This window comes from Schistocerca gregaria, unplaced genomic scaffold, assembly GCF_023897955.1.
Source record: "Schistocerca gregaria isolate iqSchGreg1 unplaced genomic scaffold, iqSchGreg1.2 ptg000570l, whole genome shotgun sequence".
NCBI classification, from domain to species: domain Eukaryota; kingdom Metazoa; phylum Arthropoda; class Insecta; order Orthoptera; family Acrididae; genus Schistocerca; species Schistocerca gregaria.
The window spans coordinates 29,384-52,696 of record NW_026061961.1 but is presented as its reverse complement, the minus strand read 5'-3'; the positions used below and the strand labels follow the sequence as shown (position 1 = coordinate 52,696).

At 50.3% G+C, this 23,313-nt stretch overlaps 20 non-coding genes across 20 annotated transcripts; all 20 read right to left on the bottom strand.

The window, feature by feature from the left end:
• Positions 1 to 130: 130 nt before the first annotated feature.
• Trnal-uag (transfer RNA leucine (anticodon UAG)) lies at positions 131 to 212 on the bottom strand. The gene has a single exon. It is a non-coding gene; the product is annotated as a tRNA-Leu (tRNA).
• Positions 213 to 665: 453 nt separating this feature from the next.
• Trnah-gug (transfer RNA histidin (anticodon GUG)) lies at positions 666 to 737 on the bottom strand. The gene has a single exon. It is a non-coding gene; the product is annotated as a tRNA-His (tRNA).
• A 391-nt stretch (positions 738 to 1,128) lies between these two features.
• Positions 1,129 to 1,200, bottom strand: Trnae-cuc (transfer RNA glutamic acid (anticodon CUC)). The gene has a single exon. It is a non-coding gene; the product is annotated as a tRNA-Glu (tRNA).
• A 445-nt stretch (positions 1,201 to 1,645) lies between these two features.
• Positions 1,646 to 1,727, bottom strand: Trnal-uag (transfer RNA leucine (anticodon UAG)). Its single transcript has one exon. It is a non-coding gene; the product is annotated as a tRNA-Leu (tRNA).
• Positions 1,728 to 2,180: 453 nt separating this feature from the next.
• Trnah-gug (transfer RNA histidin (anticodon GUG)) lies at positions 2,181 to 2,252 on the bottom strand. Its single transcript has one exon. It is a non-coding gene; the product is annotated as a tRNA-His (tRNA).
• A 391-nt stretch (positions 2,253 to 2,643) lies between these two features.
• On the bottom strand, positions 2,644 to 2,715 carry Trnae-cuc (transfer RNA glutamic acid (anticodon CUC)). The gene has a single exon. It is a non-coding gene; the product is annotated as a tRNA-Glu (tRNA).
• Positions 2,716 to 3,160: 445 nt separating this feature from the next.
• Positions 3,161 to 3,242, bottom strand: Trnal-uag (transfer RNA leucine (anticodon UAG)). The gene has a single exon. It is a non-coding gene; the product is annotated as a tRNA-Leu (tRNA).
• A 453-nt stretch (positions 3,243 to 3,695) lies between these two features.
• Positions 3,696 to 3,767, bottom strand: Trnah-gug (transfer RNA histidin (anticodon GUG)). Its single transcript has one exon. It is a non-coding gene; the product is annotated as a tRNA-His (tRNA).
• Positions 3,768 to 4,159: 392 nt separating this feature from the next.
• Positions 4,160 to 4,231, bottom strand: Trnae-cuc (transfer RNA glutamic acid (anticodon CUC)). Its single transcript has one exon. It is a non-coding gene; the product is annotated as a tRNA-Glu (tRNA).
• Positions 4,232 to 4,676: 445 nt separating this feature from the next.
• On the bottom strand, positions 4,677 to 4,758 carry Trnal-uag (transfer RNA leucine (anticodon UAG)). Its single transcript has one exon. It is a non-coding gene; the product is annotated as a tRNA-Leu (tRNA).
• Positions 4,759 to 5,211: 453 nt separating this feature from the next.
• Trnah-gug (transfer RNA histidin (anticodon GUG)) lies at positions 5,212 to 5,283 on the bottom strand. Its single transcript has one exon. It is a non-coding gene; the product is annotated as a tRNA-His (tRNA).
• A 391-nt stretch (positions 5,284 to 5,674) lies between these two features.
• Positions 5,675 to 5,746, bottom strand: Trnae-cuc (transfer RNA glutamic acid (anticodon CUC)). Its single transcript has one exon. It is a non-coding gene; the product is annotated as a tRNA-Glu (tRNA).
• A 447-nt stretch (positions 5,747 to 6,193) lies between these two features.
• On the bottom strand, positions 6,194 to 6,275 carry Trnal-uag (transfer RNA leucine (anticodon UAG)). The gene has a single exon. It is a non-coding gene; the product is annotated as a tRNA-Leu (tRNA).
• Positions 6,276 to 6,726: 451 nt separating this feature from the next.
• Positions 6,727 to 6,798, bottom strand: Trnah-gug (transfer RNA histidin (anticodon GUG)). The gene has a single exon. It is a non-coding gene; the product is annotated as a tRNA-His (tRNA).
• Positions 6,799 to 13,821: 7,023 nt separating this feature from the next.
• Positions 13,822 to 13,903, bottom strand: Trnal-uag (transfer RNA leucine (anticodon UAG)). Its single transcript has one exon. It is a non-coding gene; the product is annotated as a tRNA-Leu (tRNA).
• Positions 13,904 to 14,356: 453 nt separating this feature from the next.
• Trnah-gug (transfer RNA histidin (anticodon GUG)) lies at positions 14,357 to 14,428 on the bottom strand. Its single transcript has one exon. It is a non-coding gene; the product is annotated as a tRNA-His (tRNA).
• A 391-nt stretch (positions 14,429 to 14,819) lies between these two features.
• Positions 14,820 to 14,891, bottom strand: Trnae-cuc (transfer RNA glutamic acid (anticodon CUC)). The gene has a single exon. It is a non-coding gene; the product is annotated as a tRNA-Glu (tRNA).
• Positions 14,892 to 15,336: 445 nt separating this feature from the next.
• Trnal-uag (transfer RNA leucine (anticodon UAG)) lies at positions 15,337 to 15,418 on the bottom strand. The gene has a single exon. It is a non-coding gene; the product is annotated as a tRNA-Leu (tRNA).
• Positions 15,419 to 15,871: 453 nt separating this feature from the next.
• Trnah-gug (transfer RNA histidin (anticodon GUG)) lies at positions 15,872 to 15,943 on the bottom strand. Its single transcript has one exon. It is a non-coding gene; the product is annotated as a tRNA-His (tRNA).
• A 391-nt stretch (positions 15,944 to 16,334) lies between these two features.
• Positions 16,335 to 16,406, bottom strand: Trnae-cuc (transfer RNA glutamic acid (anticodon CUC)). Its single transcript has one exon. It is a non-coding gene; the product is annotated as a tRNA-Glu (tRNA).
• Positions 16,407 to 23,313: the final 6,907 nt, after the last annotated feature.

The window sequence follows — 23,313 nt, the reverse complement described above, 5'->3', positions numbered from 1 at the left end:
AAGAGACTGGTGCCTGATACCAGCGCCTTAGACCGCTCGGCCACGCTACCTACACAACACGCGCGTCACAAGAGCTGCGTCCTACCCCACGAGAACACACCGCATCGGCACAAAAATGAGACGTCAAAATTGGCAACGGTGGGATTCGAACCCACGCCTCCGAAAAGACTGGTGCCTAAAACCAGCGCCTTAGACCGCTCGGCCACGTTACCGTGGGAGCAGCAGCGGCAAAACGTTTCATTTGTACTACAAAGGTCACTTCGAAATGGAAGTATCTTGGCAATCGCCGTGCCATGTCCACTGGAAGCATCTCTTTAGGCCATCCACAACAAGAAAGTGCCGTGCCCGCCGTATGGTAGCGACGCCACTTGTCTGTAGCTGTCGCAGTTAAGGAGACAGCATCAAGAGACGTTTTCGTGCCGTGACCATGTTTCGAAACCTGGGCTTTCCGTAACCACTAAAGTATCATAGCTGTACCTGTCGGGCGGAGCTAGAATGTTCCATGTAACAGACATATGTGAGCTCAAGAAGGTTGCACTTGTGATGAAGTGGTAGTACGGACTGCGGCCTGCGGAACACGAGTGAAAAACCAAGGAAGCACTGTGATTTCGGGTACTCGTGCACTATCGTCAATGCAACGGCAGCAAGGAGAAACTTTCAAAAATTGCCGTGACCAGGATTCGAACCTGGGTTATTGCGGCCACAACGCAATGTCCTAACCACTAGACGATCACGGCCATGGCCACGGAGGCGCCCACGGAAGCAGCTGGCTGGAATGCAAGTGTCGATACACAGCAAAGCCTAAGCCTAGGCCAAGGTGTACGCCACAGCAGTGGCAGACACGGTCTCCATCACATGCATGCGAGCTAATGAACGTGCCTGCGCTGTCAGTACACTAACTACAGTGGTTAGCTGCATCCACCTCCGTGGCAATGTGTTGCAGACCTCCAAGCCTCTTGACAACAGGTACCGGTATGTGGCTGGATAACAAGTGGATAGACGCCCATCTCTCTCGCCGTCAGGTGTTGCAACGAATCATACTTAACGTGGCTTTGTGCACGCGTCAGCGTAGCGTCAGTCGAGCAAAGTCGAGACAAGTCGCATAAGAGGAGCAACAAAAACGCGCACTTCCGGTACCGGGAATCGAACCCGGGCCTCCTGGGTGAGAGCCAGGTATCCTAGCCACTAGACCACACCGGATAACGACGGCAGCGCTCCTCCAGCGAACGCAGCAGCAACCCACGGTTAATCGACGACAAGTGTAAAAAAATCCACTCTCTCGCGTTATAGAGCGGCGTGCTCCGGACGCATTTCGTGGAGACGAACGCCAGCAATGATGAGAGCAAAAGGCGCCTACAAATCCTGTCGTTGCACCACGCACTGTTCTACGACAATTCACGAAACAGACGCTCACGCCTTGTTGTGCCGTTTTCTTTGCGGGCAATGAGTGCAGCTGTCTACGACACAGGCAACATTACACGTTTGGCACCTGTGGGTTTGGAACCCACGCCTCCAAAGAGACTGGTGCCTGATACCAGCGCCTTAGACCGCTCGGCCACGCTACCTACACAACACGCGCGTCACAAGAGCTGCGTCCTACCCCACGAGAACACACCGCATCGGCACAAAAATGAGACGTCAAAATTGGCAACGGTGGGATTCGAACCCACGCCTCCGAAAAGACTGGTGCCTAAAACCAGCGCCTTAGACCGCTCGGCCACGTTACCGTGGGAGCAGCAGCGGCAAAACGTTTCATTTGTACTACAAAGGTCACTTCGAAATGGAAGTATCTTGGCAATCGCCGTGCCATGTCCACTGGAAGCATCTCTTTAGGCCATCCACAACAAGAAAGTGCCGTGCCCGCCGTATGGTAGCGACGCCACTTGTCTGTAGCTGTCGCAGTTAAGGAGACAGCATCAAGAGACGTTTTCGTGCCGTGACCATGTTTCGAAACCTGGGCTTTCCGTAACCACTAAAGTATCATAGCTGTACCTGTCGGGCGGAGCTAGAATGTTCCATGTAACAGACATATGTGAGCTCAAGAAGGTTGCACTTGTGATGAAGTGGTAGTACGGACTGCGGCCTGCGGAACACGAGTGAAAAACCAAGGAAGCACTGTGATTTCGGGTACTCGTGCACTATCGTCAATGCAACGGCAGCAAGGAGAAACTTTCAAAAATTGCCGTGACCAGGATTCGAACCTGGGTTATTGCGGCCACAACGCAATGTCCTAACCACTAGACGATCACGGCCATGGCCACGGAGGCGCCCACGGAAGCAGCTGGCTGGAATGCAAGTGTCGATACACAGCAAAGCCTAAGCCTAGGCCAAGGTGTACGCCACAGCAGTGGCAGACACGGTCTCCATCACATGCATGCGAGCTAATGAACGTGCCTGCGCTGTCAGTACACTAACTACAGTGGTTAGCTGCATCCACCTCCGTGGCAATGTGTTGCAGACCTCCAAGCCTCTTGACAACAGGTACCGGTATGTGGCTGGATAACAAGTGGATAGACGCCCATCTCTCTCGCCGTCAGGTGTTGCAACGAATCATACTTAACGTGGCTTTGTGCACGCGTCAGCGTAGCGTCAGTCGAGCAAAGTCGAGACAAGTCGCATAAGAGGAGCAACAAAAACGCGCACTTCCGGTACCGGGAATCGAACCCGGGCCTCCTGGGTGAGAGCCAGGTATCCTAGCCACTAGACCACACCGGATAACGACGGCAGCGCTCCTCCAGCGAACGCAGCAGCAACCCACGGTTAATCGACGACAAGTGTAAAAAAATCCACTCTCTCGCGTTATAGAGCGGCGTGCTCCGGACGCATTTCGTGGAGACGAACGCCAGCAATGATGAGAGCAAAAGGCGCCTACAAATCCTGTCGTTGCACCACGCACTGTTCTACGACAATTCACGAAACAGACGCTCACGCCTTGTTGTGCCGTTTTCTTTGCGGGCAATGAGTGCAGCTGTCTACGACACAGGCAACATTACACGTTTGGCACCTGTGGGTTTGGAACCCACGCCTCCAAAGAGACTGGTGCCTGATACCAGCGCCTTAGACCGCTCGGCCACGCTACCTACACAACACGCGCGTCACAAGAGCTGCGTCCTACCCCACGAGAACACACCGCATCGGCACAAAAATGAGACGTCAAAATTGGCAACGGTGGGATTCGAACCCACGCCTCCGAAAAGACTGGTGCCTAAAACCAGCGCCTTAGACCGCTCGGCCACGTTACCGTGGGAGCAGCAGCGGCAAAACGTTTCATTTGTACTACAAAGGTCACTTCGAAATGGAAGTATCTTGGCAATCGCCGTGCCATGTCCACTGGAAGCATCTCTTTAGGCCATCCACAACAAGAAAGTGCCGTGCCCGCCGTATGGTAGCGACGCCACTTGTCTGTAGCTGTCGCAGTTAAGGAGACAGCATCAAGAGACGTTTTCGTGCCGTGACCATGTTTCGAAACCTGGGCTTTCCGTAACCACTAAAGTATCATAGCTGTACCTGTCGGGCGGAGCTAGAATGTTCCATGTAACAGACATATGTGAGCTCAAGAAGGTTGCACTTGTGATGAAGTGGTAGTACGGACTGCGGCCTGCGGAACACGAGTGAAAAACCAAGGAAGCACTGTGATTTCGGGTACTCGTGCACTATCGTCAATGCAACGGCAGCAAGGAGAAACTTTCAAAAATTGCCGTGACCAGGATTCGAACCTGGGTTATTGCGGCCACAACGCAATGTCCTAACCACTAGACGATCACGGCCATGGCCACGGAGGCGCCCACGGAAGCAGCTGGCTGGAATGCAAGTGTCGATACACAGCAAAGCCTAAGCCTAGGCCAAGGTGTACGCCACAGCAGTGGCAGACACGGTCTCCATCACATGCATGCGAGCTAATGAACGTGCCTGCGCTGTCAGTACACTAACTACAGTGGTTAGCTGCATCCACCTCCGTGGCAATGTGTTGCAGACCTCCAAGCCTCTTGACAACAGGTACCGGTATGTGGCTGGATAACAAGTGGATAGACGCCGCATCTCTCTCGCCGTCAGGTGTTGCAACGAATCATACTTAACGTGGCTTTGTGCACGCGTCAGCGTAGCGTCAGTCGAGCAAAGTCGAGACAAGTCGCATAAGAGGAGCAACAAAAACGCGCACTTCCGGTACCGGGAATCGAACCCGGGCCTCCTGGGTGAGAGCCAGGTATCCTAGCCACTAGACCACACCGGATAACGACGGCAGCGCTCCTCCAGCGAACGCAGCAGCAACCCACGGTTAATCGACGACAAGTGTAAAAAAATCCACTCTCTCGCGTTATAGAGCGGCGTGCTCCGGACGCATTTCGTGGAGACGAACGCCAGCAATGATGAGAGCAAAAGGCGCCTACAAATCCTGTCGTTGCACCACGCACTGTTCTACGACAATTCACGAAACAGACGCTCACGCCTTGTTGTGCCGTTTTCTTTGCGGGCAATGAGTGCAGCTGTCTACGACACAGGCAACATTACACGTTTGGCACCTGTGGGTTTGGAACCCACGCCTCCAAAGAGACTGGTGCCTGATACCAGCGCCTTAGACCGCTCGGCCACGCTACCTACACAACACGCGCGTCACAAGAGCTGCGTCCTACCCCACGAGAACACACCGCATCGGCACAAAAATGAGACGTCAAAATTGGCAACGGTGGGATTCGAACCCACGCCTCCGAAAAGACTGGTGCCTAAAACCAGCGCCTTAGACCGCTCGGCCACGTTACCGTTGGAGCAGCAGCGGCAAAACGTTTCATTTGTACTACAAAGGTCACTTCGAAATGGAAGTATCTTGGCAATCGCCGTGCCATGTCCACTGGAAGCATCTCTTTAGGCCATCCACAACAAGAAAGTGCCGTGCCCGCCGTATGGTAGCGACGCCACTTGTCTGTAGCTGTCGCAGTTAAGGAGACAGCATCAAGAGACGTTTTCGTGCCGTGACCATGTTTCGAAACCTGGGCTTTCCGTAACCACTAAAGTATCATAGCTGTACCTGTCGGGCGGAGCTAGAATGTTCCATGTAACAGACATATGTGAGCTCAAGAAGGTTGCACTTGTGATGAAGTGGTAGTACGGACTGCGGCCTGCGGAACACGAGTGAAAAACCAAGGAAGCACTGTGATTTCGGGTACTCGTGCACTATCGTCAATGCAACGGCAGCAAGGAGAAACTTTCAAAAATTGCCGTGACCAGGATTCGAACCTGGGTTATTGCGGCCACAACGCAATGTCCTAACCACTAGACGATCACGGCCATGGCCACGGAGGCGCCCACGGAAGCAGCTGGCTGGAATGCAAGTGTCGATACACAGCAAAGCCTAAGCCTAGGCCAAGGTGTACGCCACAGCAGTGGCAGACACGGTCTCCATCACATGCATGCGAGCTAATGAACGTGCCTGCGCTGTCAGTACACTAACTACAGTGGTTAGCTGCATCCACCTCCGTGGCAATGTGTTGCAGACCTCCAAGCCTCTTGACAACAGGTACCGGTATGTGGCTGGATAACAAGTGGATAGACGCCCATCTCTCTCGCCGTCAGGTGTTGCAACGAATCATACTTAACGTGGCTTTGTGCACGCGTCAGCGTAGCGTCAGTCGAGCAAAGTCGAGACAAGTCGCATAAGAGGAGCAACAAAAACGCGCACTTCCGGTACCGGGAATCGAACCCGGGCCTCCTGGGTGAGAGCCAGGTATCCTAGCCACTAGACCACACCGGATAACGACGGCAGCGCTCCTCCAGCGAACGCCAGCAGCAACCCACGGTTAATCGACGACAAGTGTAAAAAAATCCACTCTCTCGCGTTATAGAGCGGCGTGCTCCGGACGCATTTCGTGGAGACGAACGCCAGCAATGATGAGAGCAAAAGGCGCCTACAAATCCTGTCGTTGCACCACGCACTGTTCTACGACAATTCACGAAACAGACGCTCACGCCTTGTTGTGCCGTTTTCTTTGCGGGCAATGAGTGCAGCTGTCTACGACACAGGCAACATTACACGTTTGGCACCTGTGGGTTTGGAACCCACGCCTCCAAAGAGACTGGTGCCTGATACCAGCGCCTTAGACCGCTCGGCCACGCTACCTACACAACACGCGCGTCACAAGAGCTGCGTCCTACCCCACGAGAACACACCGCATCGGCACAAAAAATGAGACGTCAAAATTGGCAACGGTGGGATTCGAACCCACGCCTCCGAAAAGACTGGTGCCTAAAACCAGCGCCTTAGACCGCTCGGCCACGTTACCGTGGGAGCAGCAGCGGCAAAACGTTTCATTTGTACTACAAAGGTCACTTCGAACACGCGATCTAGTGTATCGCCGTGCCATGTCCACTGGAAGCATCTCTTTAGGCCATCCACAACAAGAAAGTGCCGTGCCCGCCGTATGGTAGCGACGCCACTTGTCTGTAGCTGTCGCAGTTAAGGAGACAGCATCAAGAGACGTTTTCGTGCCGTGACCATGTTTCGAAACCTGGGCTTTCCGTAACCACTAAAGTATCATAGCTGTACCTGTCGGGCGGAGCTAGAATGTTCCATGTAACAGACATATGTGAGCTCAAGAAGGTTGCACTTGTGATGAAGTGGTAGTACGGACTGCGGCCTGCGGAACACGAGTGAAAAACCAAGGAAGCACTGTGATTTCGGGTACTCGTGCACTATCGTCAATGCAACGGCAGCAAGGAGAAACTTTCAAAAATTGCCGTGACCAGGATTCGAACCTGGGTTATTGCGGCCACAACGCAATGTCCTAACCACTAGACGATCACGGCCATGGCCACGGAGGCGCCCACGGAAGCAGCTGGCTGGAATGCAAGTGTCGATACACAGCAAAGCCTAAGCCTAGGCCAAGGTGTACGCCACAGCAGTGGCAGACACGGTCTCCATCACATGCATGCGAGCTAATGAACGTGCCTGCGCTGTCAGTACACTAACTACAGTGGTTAGCTGCATCCACCTCCGTGGCAATGTGTTGCAGACCTCCAAGCCTCTTGACAACAGGTACCGGTATGTGGCTGGATAACAAGTGGATAGACGCCGCATCTCTCTCGCCGTCAGGTGTTGCAACGAATCATACTTAACGTGGCTTTGTGCACGCGTCAGCGTAGCGTCAGTCGAGCAAAGTCGAGACAAGTCGCATAAGAGGAGCAACAAAAACGCGCACTTCCGGTACCGGGAATCGAACCCGGGCCTCCTGGGTGAGAGCCAGGTATCCTAGCCACTTTTTTTTTTTTTTTTTTATTTTTCGATCTCGGGCGGAAACACTTTTTCATCATTAAAAACAAGACATAGTAACATGCACCTGCTTCCATCAGCACTCAAAAACCTTCGTAATCAACTTCACACGTCGGATCAGAGTGTCAATTGCTCACATCAAATATGAAATTCATTTGATACTGAGGCCGAGCATTTTGCGTCGACTCAGCCACTCACGTGCGATCAGTTTGCACAAAACGCTAGGGCTCGTCCGGGATTTGAACCCGGGACCTCCTGCACCCTAAGCAGGAATCATACCCCTAGACCAACTTTTTTTTTTTTTTTTTTTTTTTTTTTTTTTATTTAGTCCGACGCCTTATCCATTTTTTTTTTTTTTATTTTTTTTTTTTTTTTTTTTTTTTTTTTTTTTTTTTTTTTTAAACTTTCTCCCTGGGATCAAGGGTCTCACGCTCTACCGACTTTTTTTTTTTTTTTTTTTTTTTTTTTTTTTTTTTAGTTTTATATATATTCCTGGGTGAGAGCCAGGTATCCTAGCCACTTTTTTTTTTTTTTTTTTTAATGAAGTAGTGGCAGGCAGGCGGCGGCAAAGAGGGCAGGGGTCAAGAATCCTGAGGCCTGGCCTCGATGTCGCCCCCATACCAGTCACCCATTTGTATATGTGAAATTTTTTTAATTTTTTTATTTTTTATTTATAATTTTGTTTGAACCACTTTTTTTTTCCTCTTTTTTTTTTTTTTTTTTTTTTTTTTTTTTTTTTTTATGAGGATCTTCCAGAAGGGATCCATTCTTCCACCAGAACTCAATCCATTTCTTCTAGGTGAGTGAGGCGTTAACGGCAAAAAAAAAATGATGACACTATCAACTATGTTAAGCAGTGTCGAACTAAAGTACCTTTTCTGGTTAGGATTAATAAATAAATAAATAAGAAATAAGTGATTAAAAAGGAATCTTCTCCTTTGTTGGTGCAAAATATAAGAAAACGAAAAGTGTTTGTTTTTTTCTCTAGTGTTGTCTTCACATCTTTCGTCTGTTATTGTCCTCTGCTGCTCCTCAATGATGTAGCGAATAGTCGGTTTCGCCTTACTTCGAAAGAAGGTTAAACATGCATTCATGTCTCGTGGTATAGTTTCGGGCGTTCTTTAAATATTACGTTCCCCGTCATGGCAAGACTGACGGGTCGAGTGTCGAATCGCATATCACACAATGGTCTTGCTTAAAAAGTTGGCAAAGGTCGCCTTGTAGTTACGTTCGCGTGCGATCATGCTGTGCTGCAGGGTCAGGTATAGAACGAAATCGTCTTTGTTCTTATCGCCAGTACTAAAAATATAGTGCACTGTGTGACCTATTATCCAGTTGACAGCATTCCGCTTTGTCCTGGGAAATGGGATTGCTTCAGGGTTGAGAAAGTCAGCTGGCGTTATCGCAGATGGTGAGGTCCTCTTGATGCTCGACAGTTTCTGTCGGGCGTAACCCCATATATCTTTCGTGGTACCACAGACGAAACGGTGTTCTTCGCTGTCTATGAGATTACACGTGACACACATTGGCGAGTCCTGCAAATGAATTGCATGAAGCCTGGACTGCGTCGGGATTTTTCTATTGACGGCAGCGTACCACGTCGCCTTTACTTGCGAAGGTAAGTAGGGGCTGTGGATGTTTTGCCACGTCGCGTCCCAGTTGTAGTTTGGAAATTTTTGTTCGATAACATTCCGTGATTTAGTTGCCACAAAGGAGTTGTAGATTGCCTTAACTGTCGTCAAATTCTTTTCAGAGACTGTTGTATGGACATAACTATACTCTAAGAGAAAACTCTTGAAGTGGTAGAGCGCAGTCGGTATATGGTGCACATCAATTGGCGGTTGAAGATCAGTCGGTGCGATTTCATTCAGGACAAGAGCGGTCAGACTGGTCGGTGACTGTTTCCATAGCTTGTAAGTTTTGCAGAAATAAAGAGCTTTCGCTTTTTTGTGTACATCGGTGAGACTGAGTCCGCCATCTCGCGTTGGGAGTGTCAAGGTGTCATATCGAACTTTAAAGATCTGGCCACGACATACAAAGTGTCCAAGCGCGGACAGCATGCATTTGGCTATATCGGTGGGGATGGGCAAAACTTGAGCCACATAATTGATTTTGGCAGTGATATAAATATTGGCCAATTCAACCTTTTGAAGCTCGTCCAATTTCCTGACGCTATGTAACTTCGCACAAGCACGAATTTTGTTGAGCAATTGCTTATAATTGGCGGCAATGGTGTGGCGGATGGTGTTCCGAAAATCGACACCGAGACACGTCATCCTAGTGATCTCTTTAAGCTGGCCATGACCGATCGCGCCTATGCCTTGCCCAACGTTCATGATCCCTGATTTCGTCCAATGCAGTTTCGCACCAGATGCCTTTTCATATTGTGAGATGATCAGGAGACCCCTCTCGACCTCATTGACATTCATAGCTAGGAAGGTAACATCATCAGCGTAAGCTCGGCACACTATCTTCTGCCCGTGTATGTGGAGTCCTTGTAAACGTTCCGTCAAGGTGACTAGCAGCGGTTCGATCGCAATGGCAAACAGCGCCATCGACATAGGGCAGCCCTGCCTAACAGAACTGTTTATCGGGACGGCGCGACTTGGCTGACCGTTAACGACAAGTTTGGATGTACTATTCCGTAACAATTTCTGTATGATGCTGATGAACTGCGGAGGAAAACCCAGAGTCTGCATTATCTGGAAAAGGTAAGGATGGTTCACTCTGTCGAAAGCCTGTGCGAAATCTAAAGTTACGATAGCACATCGGATTTTGCAAGCGTCCGCAACAGAAATCACATCTCGATAGTCTGATAATGTCTGATATATAGCTCTGTCCTTTCCAACACTCGTTTGATGTGATCCAATGACGGTATGCATCACAGTTTTCATTCTCGTTGCGAGAATGCGAGCAAAAATTTTGTAGTCGCTGTTGAGCAACGTAATGGGTCGCAAAGTTGCGACGGTGTTATTGCTCGTCCGTTTCGGGAGTAAGACCACAAGTCCTTCACTGAATGGCGGAGGAATGGGCATGTCCGGTTGGAGAAGTTCGTTGCAGAGCACCGTCAGCTTTGTCTTCAGTTGTGGCCAGAAGACTTGATAAAGTTCCGCCGGGAGACCGTCACATCCGGGAGATTTGTTTTTTGGACTGTGGAACACCACATCTTCCAGTTCATCTTCCGTTACATCGGTGACGAGTTCGGCTACATCCGCAGGGCGAAGCCTGTGCGTTAAGCTGCTCCGGAACTCTGCAAGGGCTTCGTCGTCGGTAGGTTTATTGGACATCAAGTCAGTGTAAGAAGTTTGAACGGCGTCTCTGATATCGTGTTGCCGAGTTAGAATCGTGCCGTCTTCGGATTGTAGTTCAGTTAAGATCTTTGTCCGTGCTCGTTTAGTTTCACGTATCAGGTGATAAATGGATGGCTGTTCGCCTTTTGCCATAGTCGAAACCCGACCTCTAATTTTGTAACCTTCCATCTGTTTTCGTTTCAAAAGTAATATTTTTGCTTGCAGTCTTTTAATGCGGGGGTAGTTGTCAATCACAGTGGCATCAAGAGTATATAAGTCTCGAAGACATTGATAATAAAACTCCATCGTTCTCTTAAACCACCAGTTCTTATTCCGGGAATATTGTATCATGGATTTACGAATTTTCGGTTTAGCGCATTCGAGCCACCATTGCAATGCCGAGCCGTACGTACTGAATTTGGCTTCACTTTCATTCCACGCTCGAGTGAAGGCTTCTCTGCATTCAGGATCGTCTAAATGTGCAACATTTAGTTTCCATAGTCCTTTGCCTCGGTAGGTTTCCTGTTTCCCCAAATTCAGCGTGCAAATATAAGCCGCATGGTCGGAGAAACTGGTTGGCCAGACCTCAGTTTGTAAAATTCGCTGTCTGAGAGTGTCCGATACGTAAATGCGGTCCAATCTACTCGCTGAATGATTCGTGACGTGAGTAAAACCAGGTGTTGTACCAAACTTGTGCTCCCACGTATCGACTAAACGTAAATCCTTGACGATCTGTTCTAATTCAATCGATTTATTGAAATGCGGCGTCTGATCTTTGGCGTTAAGTACACAGTTAAAATCTCCCGCCAATATTAGGTGGTCATATTGTGTTGCAAAAAGCGGAAGTATTTCTTCCTTGAAAAAGTCCGCTCGGCGTCGCCTATTAGTTGAGCCGGATGGTGCATACAGATTTAGGAGTCTAACATTATTGATAGTCACGCCAATTCCCCTACAACTTATGAGTCGTTCTACATTCTGGACGATAATTCCTTCTTTCGTGAGAATAGCGGTGCCTAAATCGGAACCGTGTCCCGGATTGGCCGTCACATTATAACCGGGAATGTGGTTCAAAGCAATGTCGGCGACCTCCTGAAGCAAGAGGATATCAATGTCGGCGGCGTATAAGAGGTCTACGATGTTGTCGAGTTTGAGGGAACTGCGGATTTTATTTATATTTAATGTACCAATTTTATACGCCTGCTGATCAGTCATTCACGCTCTTACGAGAGTAAGAAGGAATCGGCGCCGTTTTAAAAGAAGTCAGAGTCCTCTTCTTTGTTTGCCTGCCGTGGATCCAGTAACTTATCATCATGTGCCGGTTCTACTGCCGTAGAAGGCTGTTCGGGAAATCGGGAAGTGACTGGAATATCAGTTGCATCAGCGTCCATGTGTTCGACCTCTGGTTCCGCCGCCCAGTCTATAGTGCTGGGGTTCTTGGACGCAAGAGGATGATGTTGTCGTTGTTCTTTTAAACAATGATCAACATCGTCACTGCACATGGGAGACACCTGGCCGGTAGCATCGCGAGAGGGCTCAGTTAGCGTGATTGCACGATCTTCATCCCGCAGGTGTGCAGAAGTTAGCGCCTGTTGTCGGGAGGATTCTGGTGATTTTGCACTGACTTTGTCCATGATTTGCTGCACCTTTCCCCGCAACGACGCCGCCGCCTCTTCCGCACCCTGGCGGGCGATTCTGCGTTTCTTGTTCTTCCGCGGGGATTTAGCAGGTGGACAACGCTCATCGGAATCCGAGATTTCATGGTGGGGTTGTGGGGAACGACATTCAGCAGTCACAGTCCTGACCTGCGTCTCTGAGGAGGTGGAATTTTGTTCTGTTGACAGAGTCGGGGACTGCGCTACGGAATCAACCACGTCACTCACACTCAGGTGTTGCTCTTGTCGCTCAGAAATGTCAACAAGTTGCTCGGCCGTTGGAGGAAGGGTTGGTTGGGGGCGAATGTCTACTTCGGTATCCATGGGCAGTTGGTCGGTCGGTTGGTCGCGAGCCACCGAAGCGTAAGTGGTGGACAAAATAGTCATCTCCGCGGACTTCACCGGTTCACCTGTCGGCAGCTGCACAACACGTCTTTGAATACATTCAGAACGAATATGACCTGGAGAATTGCAAGCTGCACACGTTCGTGGTTGACCATCATAAATGACGATACCTCGATAACCGCAAACGTTAATGTAAGACGGAATATGTCGTAATAAGTCCACCTTCAACTGCCTGACACCGTTCAAAACCGGATATTTGTGAGCACCGGACCATTTTTCTGCAAAATTACTGAGGACCTTCCCAAAGGGTGCAATAACAAGATTGATCGCATCTGTAGGAACTTCAAAGGGTAGCTCAAAAATTCGAATTGTTCGAATACCAAGTCCCACATGATCGACAGTAACTTCGCCAATATTTCCATCACTGTGTTTAAACTTAAGCTTACCACCGGTATTATTGACAACTCGTTCGCATAACTCAGGGTTTTTCAGCTTCAAGTACATCACACTACTCACAATTGACAAGTGAAAACCAACAGTATCTTCAAACGGAACTTGAACAACTTCCTCTAACCAATCCTCAATTTCGAAAGATTTAGGTCGAGCAAAACGTCGATCAAAGGTAAATTTCAGAGTGTCCTTTCTACTAAGTTGAGCCATTACTGCATTTTCGAACGTTGACAGAATATCTAACTACTGCGAAGCGCCGGCGAAAACGCACAGACTTACACAGCGGATGTAAACAAAGCCAGCCGCAGAGCGAAGCACAGCACGACGAACCGCTCGCCACCGCCGCTGCAGGCAGACTAGCCACTAGACCACACCGGATAACGACGGCAGCGCTCCTCCAGCGAACGCAGCAGCAACCCACGGTTAATCGACGACAAGTGTAAAAAAATCCACTCTCTCGCGTTATAGAGCGGCGTGCTCCGGACGCATTTCGTGGAGACGAACGCCAGCAATGATGAGAGCAAAAGGCGCCTACAAATCCTGTCGTTGCACCACGCACTGTTCTACGACAATTCACGAAACAGACGCTCACGCCTTGTTGTGCCGTTTTCTTTGCGGGCAATGAGTGCAGCTGTCTACGACACAGGCAACATTACACGTTTGGCACCTGTGGGTTTGGAACCCACGCCTCCAAAGAGACTGGTGCCTGATACCAGCGCCTTAGACCGCTCGGCCACGCTACCTACACAACACGCGCGTCACAAGAGCTGCGTCCTACCCCACGAGAACACACCGCATCGGCACAAAAATGAGACGTCAAAATTGGCAACGGTGGGATTCGAACCCACGCCTCCGAAAAGACTGGTGCCTAAAACCAGCGCCTTAGACCGCTCGGCCACGTTACCGTTGGAGCAGCAGCGGCAAAACGTTTCATTTGTACTACAAAGGTCACTTCGAAATGGAAGTATCTTGGCAATCGCCGTGCCATGTCCACTGGAAACATCTCTTTAGGCCATCCACAACAAGAAAGTGCCGTGCCCGCCGTATGGTAGCGACGCCACTTGTCTGTAGCTGTCGCAGTTAAGGAGACAGCATCAAGAGACGTTTTCGTGCCGTGACCATGTTTCGAAACCTGGGCTTTCCGTAACCACTAAAGTATCATAGCTGTACCTGTCGGGCGGAGCTAGAATGTTCCATGTAACAGACATATGTGAGCTCAAGAAGGTTGCACTTGTGATGAAGTGGTAGTACGGACTGCGGCCTGCGGAACACGAGTGAAAAACCAAGGAAGCACTGTGATTTCGGGTACTCGTGCACTATCGTCAATGCAACGGCAGCAAGGAGAAACTTTCAAAAATTGCCGTGACCAGGATTCGAACCTGGGTTATTGCGGCCACAACGCAATGTCCTAACCACTAGACGATCACGGCCATGGCCACGGAGGCGCCCACGGAAGCAGCTGGCTGGAATGCAAGTGTCGATACACAGCAAAGCCTAAGCCTAGGCCAAGGTGTACGCCACAGCAGTGGCAGACACGGTCTCCATCACATGCATGCGAGCTAATGAACGTGCCTGCGCTGTCAGTACACTAACTACAGTGGTTAGCTGCATCCACCTCCGTGGCAATGTGTTGCAGACCTCCAAGCCTCTTGACAACAGGTACCGGTATGTGGCTGGATAACAAGTGGATAGACGCCCATCTCTCTCGCCGTCAGGTGTTGCAACGAATCATACTTAACGTGGCTTTGTGCACGCGTCAGCGTAGCGTCAGTCGAGCAAAGTCGAGACAAGTCGCATAAGAGGAGCAACAAAAACGCGCACTTCCGGTACCGGGAATCGAACCCGGGCCTCCTGGGTGAGAGCCAGGTATCCTAGCCACTAGACCACACCGGATAACGACGGCAGCGCTGCTCCAGCGAACGCAGCAGCAACCCACGGTTAATCGACGACAAGTGTAAAAAAATCCACTCTCTCGCGTTATAGAGCGGCGTGCTCCGGACGCATTTCGTGGAGACGAACGCCAGCAATGATGAGAGCAAAAGGCGCCTACAAATCCTGTCGTTGCACCACGCACTGTTCTACGACAATTCACGAAACAGACGCTCACGCCTTGTTGTGCCGTTTTCTTTGCGGGCAATGAGTGCAGCTGTCTACGACACAGGCAACATTACACGTTTGGCACCTGTGGGTTTGGAACCCACGCCTCCAAAGAGACTGGTGCCTGATACCAGCGCCTTAGACCGCTCGGCCACGCTACCTACACAACACGCGCGTCACAAGAGCTGCGTCCTACCCCACGAGAACACACCGCATCGGCACAAAAATGAGACGTCAAAATTGGCAACGGTGGGATTCGAACCCACGCCTCCGAAAAGACTGGTGCCTAAAACCAGCGCCTTAGACCGCTCGGCCACGTTACCGTTGGAGCAGCAGCGGCAAAACGTTTCATTTGTACTACAAAGGTCACTTCGAAATGGAAGTATCTTGGCAATCGCCGTGCCATGTCCACTGGAAGCATCTCTTTAGGCCATCCACAACAAGAAAGTGCCGTGCCCGCCGTATGGTAGCGACGCCACTTGTCTGTAGCTGTCGCAGTTAAGGAGACAGCATCAAGAGACGTTTTCGTGCCGTGACCATGTTTCGAAACCTGGGCTTTCCGTAACCACTAAAGTATCATAGCTGTACCTGTCGGGCGGAGCTAGAATGTTCCATGTAACAGACATATGTGAGCTCAAGAAGGTTGCACTTGTGATGAAGTGGTAGTACGGACTGCGGCCTGCGGAACACGAGTGAAAAACCAAGGAAGCACTGTGATTTCGGGTACTCGTGCACTATCGTCAATGCAACGGCAGCAAGGAGAAACTTTCAAAAATTGCCGTGACCAGGATTCGAACCTGGGTTATTGCGGCCACAACGCAATGTCCTAACCACTAGACGATCACGGCCATGGCCACGGAGGCGCCCACGGAAGCAGCTGGCTGGAATGCAAGTGTCGATACACAGCAAAGCCTAAGCCTAGGCCAAGGTGTACGCCACAGCAGTGGCAGACACGGTCTCCATCACATGCATGCGAGCTAATGAACGTGCCTGCGCTGTCAGTACACTAACTACAGTGGTTAGCTGCATCCACCTCCGTGGCAATGTGTTGCAGACCTCCAAGCCTCTTGACAACAGGTACCGGTATGTGGCTGGATAACAAGTGGATAGACGCCCATCTCTCTCGCCGTCAGGTGTTGCAACGAATCATACTTAACGTGGCTTTGTGCACGCGTCAGCGTAGCGTCAGTCGAGCAAAGTCGAGACAAGTCGCATAAGAGGAGCAACAAAAACGCGCACTTCCGGTACCGGGAATCGAACCCGGGCCTCCTGGGTGAGAGCCAGGTATCCTAGCCACTAGACCACACCGGATAACGACGGCAGCGCTGCTCCAGCGAACGCAGCAGCAACCCACGGTTAATCGACGACAAGTGTAAAAAAATCCACTCTCTCGCGTTATAGAGCGGCGTGCTCCGGACGCATTTCGTGGAGACGAACGCCAGCAATGATGAGAGCAAAAGGCGCCTACAAATCCTGTCGTTGCACCACGCACTGTTCTACGACAATTCACGAAACAGACGCTCACGCCTTGTTGTGCCGTTTTCTTTGCGGGCAATGAGTGCAGCTGTCTACGACACAGGCAACATTACACGTTTGGCACCTTTTTTTTTTTTTTTTTTTTTTTTTTTTTTTTTTTTTTTTTTTTTTTTTTTTTAGGGCCTCCCATCTCCCCTTATAGCCCGTCCTTTCGCTCTCCAAATAACGCCTTCGTCGGCGAGCTTCTCAGCTATAGTTAGTGCTGTTGCCAGATGTAACTTAAACGAAAACGAACGTTGACCAAAGCAAAATGAAAAGTAAGCCTCCTTCCTCTGAGGCATTGTTGGTGAAAGGGTTAACGGAAAGGTGTGGACCTTTACGGAAATCAAAGTAAACATGCGATTGCTCGTGAAGCGGAAAATAAAGAACAACTATATATTACTTTCGGAAATCAGTCAATGAAAAATCCATTCAGCACACAAAGCAAAACGCCGTCCAGCAATGGAGAAGTCAATTAACACGGACGCTCACCGTGAAAAAATGGGAAAAAAAGGTGCGATGTTCACTCCAAAGAAACAAGAAAGAAAAGAAATAATGCAATTCAATTAAGAAAAGCACACTAGCAATCCTAACCAAACTAAAAGCAAGTAAACACAATGAAATGTCCTCGCAGCATCACGATCCCATACCATAACATGGCAGAGTGGAAAACAAGAGGAAAATAAAGAAAGGAAAACAAAAATCCTCGCATAACACCATATACGAGGCAATTCCCAAGGGAGAAATGTCTCCCGATTACGTCATATTTTTCGTTCCTTATACTGAATATACATACATCGCTAAACGAACTCTCTCACTATCACGTCACAGTTTTAAGCTGGAAAGTGTAAAATTAATTAAGTCGACATCGGTAAGGAGCAAAAGCATGCGCCAAAGCGACATGCAAAAAATTTGCAAAAGTCATAACATAATCAGTATGAACACGGTACTTGCCGTGCTCAGTCCATAAGTAGGTGAGAAAATCCAAACGATCCGTCAGTTTGAGACAAAATAGTGAATAAATTGTATGGCCGAGTAACCAGATCGTGGCATTGCGTTTGGTGGATGGAAACGCCTTACACTGAGGTACGATTGCATCTGCCACTGTCACCTGCGCTGTAGACACCCTGTTGACGAGACGAATCATATCCCGAGCAGTGTCCCACACAGCACGGAACCGACGGCACACGAAACGATGTTCAATGGTATCGTCGACATGGCACTCTTCGCATGCTGGGGACGGACTCAGATGAATAGAGTGCAGTTTAGCATTTGTAGGAATCATGCCATTGACAACTTTATACCACGACGCTCTGACAGGTGCAGGAAGCACGGGGGAGGTGATGTTGCGCCAAACTGTCCGCCAGTCAGTATGTGGTAGGCGGTACTCCCACTTGTTTCTGGCCGGTAATCCCCGCAGAGCACGGACAATGTCGCCCACATGGCCCCCGCTGGAGCCACTATGCGCAAGATAGCTGCTGTTAAAATAAAAACGCCGCACGTAATTCAGCGCAAAGGGTATGTGGCTGACAGAGACCGGAGCAACCACGGAAGGTGGGCGGTATTGGGTGAACAACCTGACCGTGGCACTGCTGGTGCCTTTCTCCAACACGGCCGTAGTCCGTTTGAGGAGGAGCGCCGCGCATTTGGCGGAAAAATCCACCAGACCGAGTCCCCCATCGGCCGGATGTAAGGTGCAGGTGGCTAGCGAAACCTTGAAAATGTCCCCTTTCCATAGGAGCCAGTAGACGGCCTGTTTAATAGCGCGATCTAGAAGCTTAGGAACCGGGAGAACCTGTGCCAAATACCACGCTCGAGCTAAGATGGTAGTGTTAATGAGATGCACCTTGTCATGGAGCGCCAAATGTCGGGCCGCATGAATTTTAACAACCGCCCTAACGGTGTGTAAGACGGGACGCCAATTCAGAGCCTCCATGCGCTGAGGATTATCAGATAAAATAACCCCCAGGACTTTGTGCTGCTGCACAACACTGAACCAATTTCGACGCACATGGCTCATGCGTGGAGTAAGAGGCAGCAAAACCGTCTTGTGAACATTCACAACGGCCCCCGTCGCCTTCTCAAAAAGCCGGAGAACAGAGTACAGGGTATCCACATCGGCCGGCCGACCCAAGAACACCCCAAGATCGTCGGCATAAGCCCGACAAGTGAGGCGATCTTCCCCAAGTTGGATCCCGGGACACTCGCGGCAGATAGACCGCAGCAGCGGGTCGAGCGCCAAAGCGTAAAGTGTCATTGACAACGGGCAACCCTGTCTGACCGAGCGAGTTAGACGTATAGGCTGACTGAGGGACCCACTGACCATGACACTCGACGTGGCAGTGTGCAAAAATCCCTGAACCGTGTGGGTAAACTTACGGCCAAAGCCCATTGCAACCATGACACGCCGCAAATAGGCATGGCCAACCCTGTCAAACGCATTCTGGAAATCGATCAACATAATGGCTGCCGACCGAACTCTGTTGCCGCGTACAAAACCGATACAGTCCCTATAGGCCAGAACGGCGTCAAAAATATTCCTGTCACGCACAGCACACGTCTGATGTTCACAGAGAACGCGCGGCATGACTTGCTGCAGTCTGTGCGCGACGCACCTCGCCATGATCTTATAGTCCGCGTTTAACAGAGTGATCGGTCGAACAGCGTGGATATTCGGCGTCGCTTTCGATTTGGGAATGAGCGTGATGCATCCCGCTGCAAATTCCGTTGGTAGAGGAGCGCCATTAAGAATTTCATTCGCGATACCGGTTAACGTATCGCGTAAAAGGTTAAAAAATTGCAAATAAAATTCAGCGGGAATGCCGTCCATTCCGGGAGATTTTCCCCTAGGACTTCGCTTGACAGCTTCGTGCAATTCATCGGACGTAAAAGCCTCATTAAGATGGACACGGTCTGTGCGACGTAAAACATTTGGAATCCCCTGTAAAAGACGACGCAGCGCAGCGGGTTCGACATCAACGTCCCGAAAGAGAGACTCAAAATGTGCGTGGATTTCCCTCTCAATCGTCACCCTGTCGGAAGTCTTTGTTCCATCGCGAGTGACCCACGCATTAAAGGCCAATCGTTCGCGCATCTTCCGCTCTCTGTTAAGATGATAGATAGAGAGCGGCTCCCCGTCTACGGCACCCACAGGCTGGCACCGAGTAACCGGCCCTCTACCCTTTCGCCGCAGATCGGTCAAAAGTTCGGCCTGAAATTGTTTGAAAATGGGAAGAAGATGCGGCTGGGCCGTAACTTGGCGGGCGAGGTCCTTCAAACAGCTCTGATAAAACTGTGACGTCGAGCGACGCCAGTGCGCTGCGTCTCGGCTAAAATTAATTAAAAAGGTCCGGACTGCAGGTTTGGCAGTGCCAACCCACCAGCCGAGAACGCTACTATCACCGGGTTTAGCCTGCAAAAGTTTGTGCCACATATCAGTGAAGCACTGCTGAAAATGAGAGTCGGCCAGCAGGCTGCAGTTAAACTTCCATAGATTTCGGCGATAGGAAGGCCTAAAAAATGGAAGCGAAAGTTCACAAAAATAACTACAGTGATCTGAAAAAATAACCGGCCTGACCTCAGATCGAGCCACCGGGGCCGCAAGTGACGATGACACATAGATCCGATCAAGTCGGCTGTGTCCCTGTGGATAAAAATAGGTAAATTGGGTGTCAACCGGGTGGAGCATTCGCCACGTGTCCTGCAGATTAAAACTTGTGAGAAGCGTGTGGAGTTCCTGACACTTGTTGGGGCGCGGCTCCTGATCGCGGTCATCGGTGACCGCATTAAAATCACCGCCGAGAATTAAATGAGCGGAATTCCGGTGCAAAACCTCACACAGCTCCTGACTATAGAAGAGCCGCCGCGCCGCGTAGTCGCTACCGGAAGGAGCATAAACATTAACAAACGTGACGCCTTCAATAGTGCACGCAATAGCGCGGCCAGTAGGGAGACACTCGATATTAGTGACATTGAGCCCGGGGCAGACTAAAATAGCTGTACCGGTGACATTGTCTGACACTACATTATCCACAATAACGTAGTCACTCAGATCGGTTAAAAGCAGGAGAGCCTCCCGTGTCACTTCTTGCAAAAAGGCGACATGGCAACGGGTTTCACATAAAAGAGTTTTTAAGGCAAGGACCTTATGAGGACTACGCATTTTGTTAACATTAACAGTAAGTATATGCCACCGACGCGTGTCAGGAACCATACACAACGCAAGGAGCAACAAATAGAGTGTGCACAAGAAGCGAGGCAGTATCGCTGCGAAGATAACAAGTAATGTAGACAAGATCGGCGGCGGGGTGCACACACCAGACACAGCAAAGACAAGAAATAACAAGAAGAATAAAATTCAAAGAAGCGTGCACAACGGTGGAAGCATTGGCGTCACAAGGAGCACACACTGTTTCAACACAAAACGACTAAAAGTTCCGCCAGCGGACAATAAACACCAGACACTTTCAAAGGCTAAAACTTAGGTCCGCAAAAATTGCATGCACACGTGCCGCTAAAAATATGCAAGGAAGTGGCAAGCACAGTAAAATATGTCTAAAACGGATGTCACACATCAGACGCGCGAAAAAAAAAAAAAAAAAAAAAAAAAAAAAAAAAAAAAAAAAAAAAAAACCGCGTGTCAGACCCCATACACAACAAAACTACACAACTGTGTGAAAAATGAATGCTCACATCGGGAAAAGCACCCGTGTATCCATAAGGATCCAAGTGAGCGGCAAGAACGACTAAAATGTGCCGCCTACGAGCGGCTGGCACCCAACACATTGAAAAACACCAAACACATTTAAAAAACACACCAAATAAAAACACACAACGACGGGTGCAGTGGCGCTGCCAAAATTACACTCGCGTGCGAAAATACAGGTTAAAACGCGCAACAGACCGGTGTCACACAAAATAGACAAGAATACGCCACAAAAAACAACGTTAAACTTAGGCAACGGCGGATGCAATCACGCTGCCAAGCAAAGAGCAAAGTCACGCTACGTACCGGCTCCAGTGCCGTCGTCCACCTCCACGTCCGCCGCCCAGTCACACTTATCACCGGAAAACACGGGGGGCTGAACCACCTCCGTGTCCATACTAACAGCGGCACCGGAAGGAGCCGCCGTGGCAGGTCCAGCGCCGACGGCAGAAACAGATCCAGAATCCTGCGAGTGCGGCCGGATGCGACGGCAATGTGAGTCGTCCGATTTGCGTTTGGCTGCCAAGTGTGCAGGCGACACGCCCTGAACAACGTCCATCGCCATACCGCTTGCCACAACAGGCTCCTTTTTAGTAAGGAGAACCTTTAGCTGCCGAACTTTCTCGTCCCGCTTGGATTCCGCGGAACTCACGGACGCCTCGGGCTGACTGCAAGCAGCAGGACGCTGCCGACGGCGATCGGAAGCCGGCGCCTGCCGCGAGTCAACAACCGCGCGCTGCGAGGCCCGTTGCAATTTCTTTTGTTTGGATGTGGACTTGTACGGTGGAACACAAGTCACCACCGGGGACGGCGTCCGCGCCTTACGAAAGGAAATACCTGAAATACTCGCGCTGCGAAAGCGGGTAACGTTTTCAGCCCTCTCAGTAGGCCTTTCGCGACGCGGTTTGGGTTCCGCGGGGGCGTCAAGACGCTCCTCACGGCCGACAACAACGGTAGCAGCAGCGGACAAATTCCCACTCACAACAGCGGGAGCAGCCTCAGAAACGGGTTCCGATACGGATATCGTTACAGCTGGCGGTACAGAGTCAGATACAATCGGTAGCTCATTTCTATCAACAGTCTGCGTATCAGGCACGGGGGCCGCTACATCGACAGGCAACGCCGGGGAGCTATCAGCAACAGGAACGGAAGGTGTAACGTCCATTGCCACAACGTCGGTCGCAATCGCAGGTGCAGACACACGACTCGCACGTGCGGGGGAGGCGCCAAGCGCAACCGACGCCCACGTCACCTCATCCTGACCGTCTGTCCTTGGTAATTGCACAGGGCGACTACGTTTCGGACAGTCCTGTCGAAAATGTCCGGTACCATTGCAAAAAGAACAGGTTGCCGGTTGACCGCTATAAGTAATAAAGGCCCGATGGCCAGCAACAACAACAAAAGACGGTATATGCTGTCGGACAATCATGCGGACACTGCGAACACCGTTCTCAACGTCGTAATGATAAGCTGACGACCATTTCTCTTTTACGACCGAAAGCACTGTACCATACGGAAGTAAACTACGAGAAATACTTTCATTACGGACTTCGAATGGCAGGTTAAACACGCGAACAGTGCGTATACCATAACCCGCGTTCGAGAGCACAACATCACTAATTGTACCGTCAAGGTGCTTAATTTTACGTACACCACCATTCACATTGACGAGAGAATCACACATATCTGAAGATGACAGTTTGAGAAATAACGAGTTAAGGAACGCGTCTAGTTGAACACCAAGAACTACACTTTTCGGTAATTGAAGTTCGTTTCTAACCCATTCGTGAATCTCGAAAGCCGTAGGGCGACGGACGGATCTATCAAACGAACACTGAATATTGTTCTCACGATCCTCTGAACGATCGAGATCCATAGTACTCACAGGAATAACAAACACTGAAGAAATAGCGCCGCGAAGCACACGCCACCGACCGCGATCCGCACGTAAACACCGCCCGACACGCCGCAGCGAGCGCGCGATGTGTTCGGGCCCAC